A 12,799-nucleotide genomic window follows, 5' to 3' on the forward strand; every position below is an offset into this window, starting at 1 on the left:
CTTTCTAAAGATGGCAAACCACTAATTTATCAGTCAACTTTTACCACATTGATAACTGCAACATCATGAATGAAATGGCTGCAATACATAGATCAAACCAGATTGGGAGAAACCATGCTCTCTATCTGGTGATAAGCAAAGTTCAACTTTGAAAGGAACTAGTTGTTACAGTTTGAAAATGGCAGTTATAAATTAATAAAAATAGAGAATAGAAAAACCACGCTTTTGTCTTCTCTAGTTATGAATAAAATCTCCCTTTGAAAGGTACTAGATCGCATAGTAAGAACTCTTGCACTGGCTAAGCACAATTTCCACAAACCGCAGTCTTCTCGCCTCTTAGTTGTTAGGACATATCACAATACTGTGCAATCGGCTACACCCGGAAGTATCGCTCGTGGCTATCAGAAATCCTCTCTTAGGAAAAATATGCACCAAGTGTCAGCGTAACCGAGCATCGATCATTTCCACGGTCATGAGACTCTAAATTCTAACCAAAGGCAATTTCTACAAGCCCATAAGTTTGGTTTTACTCGTCAAAATAGGTCAAAATAAAAATAACATCTAACAGAGCATATATTGGGTGGTGACCAGAAACCCCTCCTGTGAAAACAAAACATCAAACAATAAATTTCAGTTTCAGTAGTCTAGCCAATTGGCAATGCATCCTACAAAGCACAAATATACATAAACATGATCAAAACTTCAAAATGGCCAATATTGCAGATAGTGACCAAAACTAGTTAAATTTTGAAGTGATCCAGAAACAGTTTTCCAAGAAATCAATCAAATAAATCCAGCAATAATGAGAATCTCTTGAATCCTTGCTACCGATGTAAGATTCCGAACTGTGCAACTCCTTTGGTAGCAGAAAATATTTTGAAACTTTCCATATAGTTCACCTAAAACCATCTTTTGGGAATGTCAAAGTACCTCCATTTTACTGCATCAAATTCATCTTAAAAGAGCAGCAATTCCTCAAAGCATCAAAAGCTTGGGGGTTTAACTAGAGATCTCAAAAACACAAAAGTATAATAAAAACTGTGAAATTTAAAATAAATAATAAAAAATACTGCAGACCTGAGATATAAACCAAACCCAATCAGTGATGCACTTGGTAGTGGTATAAGACCCTCATTCAATCTAAAATCATCCCTGAAGTAAAGGCATACAACACAACAACAAATGTATCGAAATACAAAAGACGGCTGGTTGTAATGATAGCAGATTTTGTCTATTCATAAAACTTTACCCTTTGCGATACTCGAGAACAAAAAGTCCACAAGACAACTTCCTCACACATTGCAGCTACCAGAAACCTGAAGTTCAAAAACATCACCATTCGATATGCAAGAAGCTTGAAGTAAAGATTTATATTTCCTCGCTAAACTATGAAACCCACTTGAGAGAGATAAGAAAGACCCATACTCTGCAGCACAGTAGTTACTCAAATTTTCGTGAGGTACAAAATCTATCAGTTATTTTCAGATTCTCCCTCGTAAGAAAGATCGTTCTAATATCAGTGACTGAGCTATAATTTCCCATTGTTGAAACAGAAACATGGACAAATGCGCCAATGCAGACAATACAAATCTCTCATTTCGTGATATGTCTCATGGTTGTATAGGACTGGGATTCCTTTCCATCTTTAGATCATCCACAGAGCAACACCCTACAAAGAAGCAAAGGCAATAGTTCAAATCATAGATATCAACAGACTTCTAAAATAAACAAAACCCAATCCAGCCAAGACTTGTTAAATAAGAGATAAATGAATAAATAAATAAATGAACCATGCAAAATTTTCCACCCCAAACCATGGTTTCGAAGATGACTTGAAATGAACAAACCAAACAAAAATAACATAAACAACACCATACCGACATAAATCCTTCTTACACACCACCTGAAGTTCAAAAAGCGCCAACTATAAATAGATCAAAATAAAAAATAACTTTCTACAACAAAATCTTGTTTTCACTTGTAGCAGTAAGTAAAACATTGATTACAAACAAAACAGAATGGGTAAAAATCACACATATTATTTATAATCCTTCTTACCAGCAAACCGATCGCAGGCATATAAAAAGAAGTTCCAATTTTTTTATCAAACAAGTTGATAAGTTTACAGTATAAAACTGAATCACCACATGCATTTTCAACCAAGGTAACATAGTGATGACCAAATACGAGCAACTGTGAGTAATTCAAGTACTTTATGAAAGATCTGATCCTCAGTTAGATCGTCTAGACAACAAAATGAGTCTCTAGAATCCAAGCTCTGAAGCGCATCCTATGGGACTATTAAGAAACAATAAACACATGGCAAAAAGCATTGATGTCGAACAAATAAGAACCACCAGTAAACTTCCTTCAATAATTAATACCCACAATCCTCCTTACCAAATCAAACCTATCATCCATAAGCTCTTCAAACCAACAACCATTTTTTTCAGAAGGCGATCACTGAACTATATAAAAGCATCAATAATGATGGTTTACCATCAATTCTCTATTTCTGTCAAGTGCAAATCATCAACACAGACAGATCCGCCTGTCTTTGCCTTCACCCTAAATCCAGTTCATAGGTAAGAATTGTTTCAAATTCAACATATTGAAAAAGAAAATGCCTTTTGATAAACATGGACAGGTAACACTCTCATCATCAAATCATCCTAAAAGCCACACCATGCTACATAAATTAACCTAAATTCCATAAAGAACAATGAGATTACAGAGAAGCACACAGCCATTTAGTCCCTATGAAAAAATCCACATAAATAACAAATTAAATAACATATTAATTAGTACTGCAAAGGCATCAACAACGAATTTATACCCCAGACCATAACAACCCTGAAGAGATGACGGCTCGAACCATTGAACCTATAAAAACCACTACGAAATAACATATTAAATAATAACATACTAAAGATAAGTACTTCAGAAAAACGAATAACAAAATGAAATATGGGGAAAAGGGCTTTTTAAAAAAACAACCAACTTACAATCTCTATAAATAGATCAACCACCATTCAATAATTCTAAATTTCCTAAAGATCTAGAAAAATCAAAATTTTCAAGTTAATAAAAACAAGTTGTTGAAAGGTACTGGGTTCTAGGTTCAGAAGAAACTCCCTTCAGAAGATACCAAGTTCTGGGCTTAACAAACCTAAGATTTTGGTAAGGCATAGCTCAAAACCAACTTTATCAAAGATCACAAAGAACAGATACCTGAGTCAAAATACCAACAATAATAAATACATCAAGAAGGTTAACACTAATGAAAACAAGTTTGTTTAGTGATACCAAACCCCTTCAAAAGCACCAAATTCTAGACAAAAAACCTTAAATCAATTGAACAAAAGCGCCAAGGAAAAAAAAATCCTCCCTCATAGACAACTAAGGTATGAGTTCAAAAATATAATAAATACATTAAAATAGAACGGTTTGTTGTTAGTCACATTTTCTTTGGTGATAACCTTTAGAAGATACTCAGTTATGAAAAGAGATCTCCTGCAGCAAGCACCATGAACCAACTTCAGCAACCACAGAACTGAAGTACCAATAATATAAAATTAACAATAGACAGATGTTTTGTAGTGACACCCAAACCCCACTTTTGAACAAGAAAAAAATCCTGCCAAGTTTAAGTTCACCTGCTTCTGATTTAATATTAACAAACCTGAAAATTGAAAATACAAAAAAATAAATAAACCAAAGTAAGAAAACAACATTTGTCTGACAATCATATGTGTTCAGTGGGATATGAGAATACAAAAAAATAAATTAACCAAATTAAAGAAAACAACATTGTCAAACAATGCTTTATTTGGTGGGATACCAACACTTGTCCAGGAGGTAACAAACCCCAAACTCTAAGAGCCAAGATCTGAGACTTATTTTGGCCTCATGCATAGCAACAACCAAGTACAAAATACCAACAATAAACCGAACAAATCAAGGCCAATATAGCTAACATAAAATCTAAACAAGTTCAAGTTTGAGTGATGAAAAATCCCTTCAAGATTGATTCCTGATTAGAGCCTCCAACACCAAGTCTAAAGTTCCCTATGGCATCAGTACAACATCCCATAATCACCATCAGTTGAAAACAATGGTGCACATGAGCGCCGTTAGACACTCGTTCGACTTGTCAAGCGGGCGCTGTTAACAAAAACAACGACTTACAAGCTACCCATCAAGTACCACCACGTGTAGTGATTCTCAATTACAAAAGATAGGAAAATCAAATTTTAAGTTTAATAAAAAGTACAAATGCAGTTGAAAAGTAATGGGTTCTAGATATCGAGGAAGATCAGAAGATACCAAGGTCCAAAACTACGACCCAGATTTTTGGTAGAGCACTAGCTCAAAAACCAACTACGCCTCGAGAGAGGCTAGATACCTAAGGTCCAAATACCAACAAATGAAGTTAAGTGCAATGAAATCATGTTTTGTTTGGCGATAGTTAAACTCCCTTGAAGGAACCAAAATTCTAGAACTAACAAACCATCAATTCCAATAGAAACAGAACCTCCCAAAAACCAACTTTTTGCCTTATAGACAAAACTGAATAACTCAAGTTCAAACATACCAACAATAGGAAGTTCTTGCGATAAACAAAGCACTGTGAACAAGCATCAACACCCACAAATTCAGGGTGCCAACAATATACAGATCACAATAGAAAAACAATCACGAGATAAACCCAATGTTTTGTAGTGATATCAGCCTTTGGAACAGAGGAAATGTCATAGCTTTAATTCACGTACATCTGCTTTGCTGAGTAACTACAGACAGAAAAAGTTCAAATACAGAAAAATAATAAACCAAACCAAGAAAACAGCTCACCTTGAAACTATGCTTTCTTTAGTGGCATATAACCCTATTCCAGTATTAATCAACCCCATTAACAGATTTTGACCATGCATGTGGGTACAACCCTGAAGTTCCAAAATACCAACAATAAACTAAACAAAATCAAATAGGCCAATATAGCTAAGCGTAAAATCAGAAGTTTCAAGTTTGAAGTGATGCAAAAACCATCCCCTTAGATAGATCCTGATCAAGCCTCAAACACCAACCCTAAAGGTTCCCTATATTGGTGGACCATCCCATAATCACCATCAGTTGAGTGTAACAAACAAAAGCCTCCATCATAAGTTAATGCTCCATACTACCTTCTTCAGGAGACATAATCGCTGAAACATCTACGAAATTATGAACAAAGACTCATTATGACTTGTCCAAGAAGGCGTTGTTTAATAAAAACAACCAACTTAAAAAGCTCACATATCCTTGTGCACCACCATTGTCAATGGTTCTTGATTCCTAAAGCTAGGATAATCAAAATTATCAGTTTAATACAAATAGTAGAAAAGTACTGGGTCTAAAGATCAAAACAAATTCCCTTTGGAAGATACCAATGTCCAGCACTAACATGTCCAGATTTTTGGTAGAGCATCTGATGAATTTCAATTTTTCCCCAAAATAACAAATTGATAACTTATCCTGCAAAGAAAACTTATATTCACAACTTCTAAAAGATCAATATATCAAATAGAAATCAGCTCTAGAATAAATTTTGAGTGATCAGAAACCCCCTTCAAGAAAATTGATCAAGTACATCAACCAACAAATGAAATCTCTTGAAACTATACTACATGTAAGCTTCTGATACTACCATATCTTGGAATTCCAAAGCACCTCCACTTCACTGCACCATCAGAATCTTAAGAGGAGCAGCAATTCCTTAAAAGAGTCAAAAGCTTAGTGTTGGATTTGACTATGGAGATCTTGGAAAGCCAAAGTAGTTTAGAAAACCTTGAATATATAATTTACCAGAGTGATCAACAAGTACCTCTCTTACAATCCATTGCATATTGTGAATCTCACGAAGAAGCAATTATCAAAGTTATATATAGAAGAGATATACAAGAGTTGTTGCTGAGTGAAAAAAGAGAAGGAAAAGAGAAGGAGAAGAGAAGAGAAAAGGACTAGTATTACTCTGTTATATATTTTTAACATATTATAAAAATTTTCTTGGTAAAAGAAAAAGGCCAGTGGCCTTAGTGGATGAAGGATCCGAAAAGAAAGAGCTTGTTGATGTTGTCAGAAAAAGAAAATAATGATTTTGCAGATTTTGCGAAAAAATTTGCTAATGATAGTGATTAGTAAGGGATGGTGGTGTTTATGTTATATTTTTAGGGAGAGACTACAAACCAATTATTTAGAATGAAATAAGTTTTAAACTATGAAAAATTAAAGAACTAATATTTTTATGATGAATTTTATGACTATTTATTACTTACTACTTTCTTTTTAATATTTATATATATATATATATATATATATAACTTAAGTTAAATAGAAAACCTCACCCCACAAAGGCAAAAACACCTTAAATCACGACTTTCATTTTAACCATTGGGTGAAACTAAATATGGTTAATAACATGTTCATAAATTTAAGGAAAATTACTGTCACCCTCGTAATTTTCAAAACTTTCCAAAACCCCACCTGCTTTTCTACGCAGACGGCCGCGTGGCTTAGTTAGTGTTTAAATTCCTTTTACCCCTACAGTTCCTTCAAATGGGTCCATGTTGTGAAATCCATTTTGTATTACGAAAATGGTGGGAAAGGAAAGCGCAGATCAGCGTCGTATTCAACCTTTTTGAAAGGAGCACTGCACTTGGTTTACGATGAAGCAGATACGAGGTTGCATTACGTCTTGTTGTTCTCCTCAGTTGTCATCTGCAGAAATATATAAATCGGTTTCTCGAGCAGAGAAAATGAAATTGATTTCCATCGGATTGGTCAAGTGCACTTCATCTTCGAAATGAGTACGTAGTCGATTTTATTGTCGAGGCGTGAGCATGTGCCATTGTCGTCTTCTCGTTTATGGTTGTAAAGTTGTATTACGACGAGGAAAGAGCGATGATCTGACAGAGTTCATTTTCGTTTGTAAAGAGTTCTTCTAGATTTATGGTTATCTATTTGTATATTTTTAAATAATGTTTAACTATTTGCTATTATCCCAGTTTAAATATTTTACTAATATGTTTTAATAATTATCATATCAGGTTTAATACTTACAATCTCGGTTTAACATTATCTTTTACATGTATAACTATTCATAAGCGATGTAAATTCTCAAAGTCTCTGCGTAAAAGCAGTGATCTTTTTAGTTTGATCTGAATTGTTGCCATGCGTGGCGGTGTGAGGGTTATGGTATCCGTGCGTGAAAATTAATGCGGCATTAATTCTTATCTGCTATGTTTCTCGAGCCGAACTACCGTTCGTTCTCATCGATCGATATCGACGCTTTGTCGTTTAACTTTTTCTCGGATCTGAAATTCGGCCTGCTTGTGAACTTCACACCATAAATAACCGGGGAAGAACCCTCCCCATGGACAACCACTCCTCGTTGTCCTCATCATCCCTCCTCCTCCTCTCCTCTTCCTCCTCTTCCCATGGACAACCACTCTACTCTAGAAAGGATGTTTTAGGTGAGCCTTCTTCCTTATCTTGAGAATCGATTAGCGTAATCACGAACTAGTTAAACTATCTTTTCACCTTAAGCGAAATCCTCTCATAATTGCACGAATCGGAGGATTCTCCGGTGATGGATGGCGGGGAAAGCAATTAAGAGACATTCGACTTGGGTAAGAAAAGAAAGTTTTCACGTGTTGCGTGATTGCGGAGGATTCTCTAGAGGGAGAGGAGATCATGAGAAACATCCTTTTAAAGCTGGGTTGACATTTACCACTTGAGACTTTACGTTAGCGTTTAAGAAAAATGGCGTCGATGTTACAAGCTATTACGTTACTGTGTTTAACTATCGGGATCAAATGGTTTAAGTCCTACCATGACACATTGATTAATAGTCGTTTTCATGAATGTGTTGTTTAACCTTCTTTTTAATGTTGTACGTTTTGCAGGTTCAAGTTGATGCGCTTGTTATGCAACGGCGTGAGCATTCGAATGTCTGGGGACACTTGTTTACGTTATACGGTCAGTCGTGAGTGTCAAAAAGTCAGGCGGGCGTTGTAAATGTTGTAAATGTTGTAAATCTTTGTAAATGTTGTAAATGTTGTAAATCTTTTATAAATAAAAGCGAAACATGATCGTGTTTGTTGTGAACTTACGAAATTTAAGCAGAGACCTAGTAAAAAACAATGTGGGAAACAAAAAGCGTCATTGTAAACAATAGAAAAAAAGTTAAACAATACTCAAGTTACTCTTTAAACAATGACAGCGGTGTTTAGAAAATACGTAAATATGTTTTAAGCGGTGACCCGGGAGGTACCCATCTAGCAGCGCGATGTCGATTAAGCATTCAATTTAAACAATAGCATATTATTTTACGTGATATAGACTTTTAGTTAAGCAGGTTAACGTTATTTTAAACACTATATGTATACATTTTTAAACATAAAAAGCTTAGCGTTTACGAGAGACTCATGTTGAGTTGAGAACTTTCATTCGAGCGATGACAATATGTCTTCCTCGCGACAATGACATATATTTCCCTTTTTGCCCTTGGGATGGAGGGAAAAATACGCTGATCACATCCGTCTAGTCTAACCTCTATGCACTACAAATCTGTGCACTTTTTGTTTGCCTTTTACTGCTTTAGCATTTTTGTTCTTTACATCTTCTACTTCTTCTTAAACGTCGTCTTCGTTTTTGTTCTTCATTTCATTTTGGTTTTATGCGATTTGGTTTTCGATCCCGATATATTATGGAGAGTTTTTGTGGTATTGCTAGATTCAGCGGGAGGGAAGAGTGCTAATGTTCACGGCTCGGGACTTCTTGGGAAGAGTCTTGGTCTATATGCTTCCCGCATTGCGTGGGCATCACGGCTAAAGATTCGATGATCCGTGAATGAGGCTGCGAGTCGATATCACCCGAGCTCATCCTTTGGTTGATTAATAAATCCGGATATGGGACATTGGTCGAGTTCTCGATTCGGAGGTGATCGTTGGGGTGAGATGTGATTGAGCGTCGTCGGATCGTTCGATGCTTGGATCAAGGAAGCTCGTCGTTTTACCGGTGGCGAAAATGAGTGGACTCCATAAGGTCTGCGAATGTTGATTTACACTTAACATTTAGTATTACCCTTTAAACATTCTCAATCTTTGTTTAATTACACTTTTCGACTTTAAATATTAATCATTTCGTTTATTTAATTACTGATAATGTTTAAACATGTTGACGAATTATTTAACCATCATCATCTTTGTTTAACCTTATTTGCAGGGTTCAAGTTGATGCGCATGTTATGTAACGGCGTGAGCAGCGACCAAATGGGAGACCTACTTATGCCGGACATACATTCGAAGTTAGAGATCATTGTTGAGGGGACGGGACGAAATCTTACGTGTTGAGTGCGTTGTGTCGATGATCGTTCACGAGTGATCGACAATCGTGACGACTACGTGGATCTAGCCATCGAGAACTTTGTTCATGTCGAAGGTGGCAAGTTTATGGTATCCCTTACGAAACATGCTTGCCGACAATGCAGACAGACACGCTAGCGTACATCGATTTATTAAGCGGATACTTCAAGTGCGACAATTACTAGCTGGCGTACAAGGAAGCTATATTCCCCATACCCGACGATAGCGGGGCCTTGAGCGGAAATCGTGAGAGCCGTTTGCGACCGCACTGTGACTAGAAGGCGACTGGGCGGCCTAGGCGAAAAGAGGATCGGTATGGCGTTTGATGTCCTGCGAGTTACATTGCGGCCATTTGCCGAGGATCGGTCATGATCGGCGATCTTACTGATAAGCGCTCGCCGACTAGGCATTGTTAATAAAGCCAAAGCGATGGCGAGGAAACATTGTGTGATTTATAGCGGATTGAATGTATTCTGCGGAGACATTGTTATTTTTAAGCGGATACCATCGTAATTTGAAATATTTCAAGCTGATGTTTTAAGCGATATATGGTATATTTAAACAATGAAGCGGAAATGTACACAACTACAGCGTAAATTAAACAATGAAATGAAAAGCCGAATGAAATTTAACCAGCTTTACAATTCAAAACAAACAAAATTTACATTAAGATATACAAGTTATGTTCTTGAACACGAAAACAATGAATTGAATTTGTCGAGTTACGTTTGAAAACAAAATTGGCGATCGGATATACAAGACATATTATTCAAAAAGCGAATTTAACCCGCTTGTGACGACTTTGTCATGGACGGGCCATTTGGCACCTCCCCTCCTTAAGTATCTGGGTAACATCACCGTGTCGAGGGAGTGAGAGCGATCTGTCTGCGATGGCCGTAACTTCTCACCCCACGAGTGGTGCTCGATAAACCGCGTAGCGTAGAGCGGGCGCAATCGGCGCTTCCTTGTTTTTAGCGTGGGAGTTTTACGTATGCCGTGCAGCGGCGGGTACTTTGCCGTCGCCGACTCGCTAACTCCATATCGACACGAAAGGTGGAATAGATTCATTAGTCGAGATATGCAAGTCGAGATTAGAATACCGATTTAAATACCAAGCGATATAATCGGACGTAATTAAAGAACTTACCATGTCCAGCGTCCTTATCGTACCCGGACATGAAGAATAATCACTGTATTCTTGTTTATCATTGTCGGAGACGGCGACATGGAAGTGGCCATTCATGATTATCGGGAGGATGACAATTTGAACTTCATGCGGAGTTGCGCCGCGGCATCCCGATCATAGCCATAATTGTGTCATGTGCGTCGTCACGCTTTGACATAAGCAGTAGCGTGATGCGATGATGGGCGGCGCTTCTTGTAAGGATATGGCTCTTTGCTCGGCGACTTTTGTGTATGCATCGAGCGTGCATCACATCATCGGTGACCATCTCCTTCCCCTCAGCGTGTATAACACTATCGCGTGTGGTCTGTGGCATCGTCATTCTTCCACTGCAGCGGTCTTGAGGATTAAGCGATATGAGATATTAGAAGACCATATTGTAAATATTTAAATGATATTATCAATTGTTACATGATATTATATATAATTAAGCGGTAGAAGCGAAAACTTAAATGATAACATAATGGTATTAAACACTATTAGGGTAATAGTTAAACACTATAAAGAAACTCTTTAAACAATATCATAAAAAGCGTTACACTTACCCGTCCGTAGGCGGTTGAGGAAGATCCTCATCAACTCCCTGCTCGTATTTTGTTAAAACGACTCGAGGCCAACCCATTTTCTTCTTCTTGAATAAAAGCTTTCCGGGCAGATGCGGTCAATTTTTGATTGGCCTTGATTATCTCTCTCGTTGCTCGGTCGGGGTCTTCATCGGCATCTTCGCTTCGATCGCGGGGGCGATGGCAGCGACATCAGCTGCAGACACATCCTTACATTGTTGTTCTTGTTGTGGGATTGTGTCAAAGCTTCGATCTTGAGGGGACGGCGGCGTGACATCGACCCATGAGACACTTCCTTACATGGTTCTTGTTGTGGTGGGATTGTGTCTGCTTGGGCTGCTCGATCTTGTCGGCCAGCCCGCGGCAAACCAGATTCGACGATCTTCTCAGCCGTGTAGCCATGACGGCGGCATCATTGGGAGACACACCCGCCCAACTTGTTCTTGACCTTGAGGGATTGTATCCATCTTTGATGCCGCGATCTCGTGCCGGTTCCACGGGTCGGCGATTTCATCGAGAAGAGTCAGCGACCTTCTCAGCATGACAGCAGCCACATCATCTCGATGTCCTCCGCGTCGTGGCCAGTGTCATCAGCGGCGGCAGGACTCGATGACGGCATCGTGCCCGATGGTGTTGCTATTGTTTCATCGTCGGTCGGCGGTGGAGGCGAAGCGATATTCTTCTCTCTTTTTCGCAAGTCTCTTGAATGTGGCGCCTTGGAATGACCTTCCGATGATGTCGTCGTGCGTCAAATTCCGGCGCCTCGTTCGTCCGGTGCTTGATTCTTTCGAGGATGGCGCGGCCCGGTTGTGAAACGTCCTTCAGTAGCCTCGCGGCGACAAGCCGAAACTTCGATCGTCAATATACGGCATACTGCGTAAGAGTTGCGGTGACATCTTACGCCCAATGTCACGGTGGGGAGCTGCCCTGCAGTCGGAGGAGCTGCCATGGTCGGGGGCCCATCGTTGTCGTGGTAGGGGGTTGTTGCAATCTGCGGGGTAGGGGAGGGCTTCTCGGCGTCGAGGAATGCGTGCGGCGTGGTGGGGTGGAAGTAGGAGAAAGCGGCGTCCGGTAGCGCACGATGAAAGCTAGCCCTCTCATCACTGCCTTGAGCAAGTGGTTCGGGAAGCAATGGCATCCATCCGTCGGTTTAGGCGCCAACAAATATTTCTTCTTGACGTCGCGGAACCATTCTCGGGAAACTAACATATGTAAACCAAACAATTTCAGTGAGATCATTCATTTTAAACTATAAAAACTATATATTTAAGCGTTATAGAAATATAATTAAGCGAGAGAACAAAATATTTAAACAAGTATGAATAAGAGTTAAGCGGTAAATACTAAAGTTAAAGCGCTAAATAAAATGTTTAAACATTAAAGACTTATGTTAAACATTGTCCATGATTTATTACCTCTTTTCCATCGGCGATGACAAGCTCGTTTCTCTACCGTCGCTTGCTTCAGGTAAGATACTTTCACCGTACGCGGCATCCTTGGGATCTTGCCCGAAAGCGGACTTTTCTTCCCGTTCGAGTCATTTCGTAAAACCAGGGCGTTAAAGCGCGTCGAAGCAACCCTTAATGTACCACATGTTGGTCTTCTTCCGGCGCATCTATCTTGCGCTCGGGCGGCCGCTTGTGGAATATCCT

At 38.7% G+C, this 12,799-nt stretch overlaps 1 long non-coding RNA gene across 1 annotated transcript; it reads right to left on the reverse strand.

Moving 5' to 3' along the window:
- Positions 1-1,630: 1,630 nt before the first annotated feature.
- On the reverse strand, positions 1,631-5,739 carry LOC120256929. Its single transcript, XR_005535462.1, has 3 exons — positions 5,684-5,739; positions 4,852-4,943; positions 1,631-1,669 (listed from the first exon to the last, which is right to left on the reverse strand). It is a non-coding gene; the product is annotated as an uncharacterized LOC120256929 (long non-coding RNA).
- Positions 5,740-12,799: the final 7,060 nt, after the last annotated feature.

Source organism: Dioscorea cayenensis, unplaced genomic scaffold, assembly GCF_009730915.1.
Source record: "Dioscorea cayenensis subsp. rotundata cultivar TDr96_F1 unplaced genomic scaffold, TDr96_F1_v2_PseudoChromosome.rev07_lg8_w22 25.fasta BLBR01001725.1, whole genome shotgun sequence".
In the NCBI taxonomy this organism is placed as follows: Eukaryota; Viridiplantae; Streptophyta; class Magnoliopsida; order Dioscoreales; family Dioscoreaceae; genus Dioscorea; species Dioscorea cayenensis.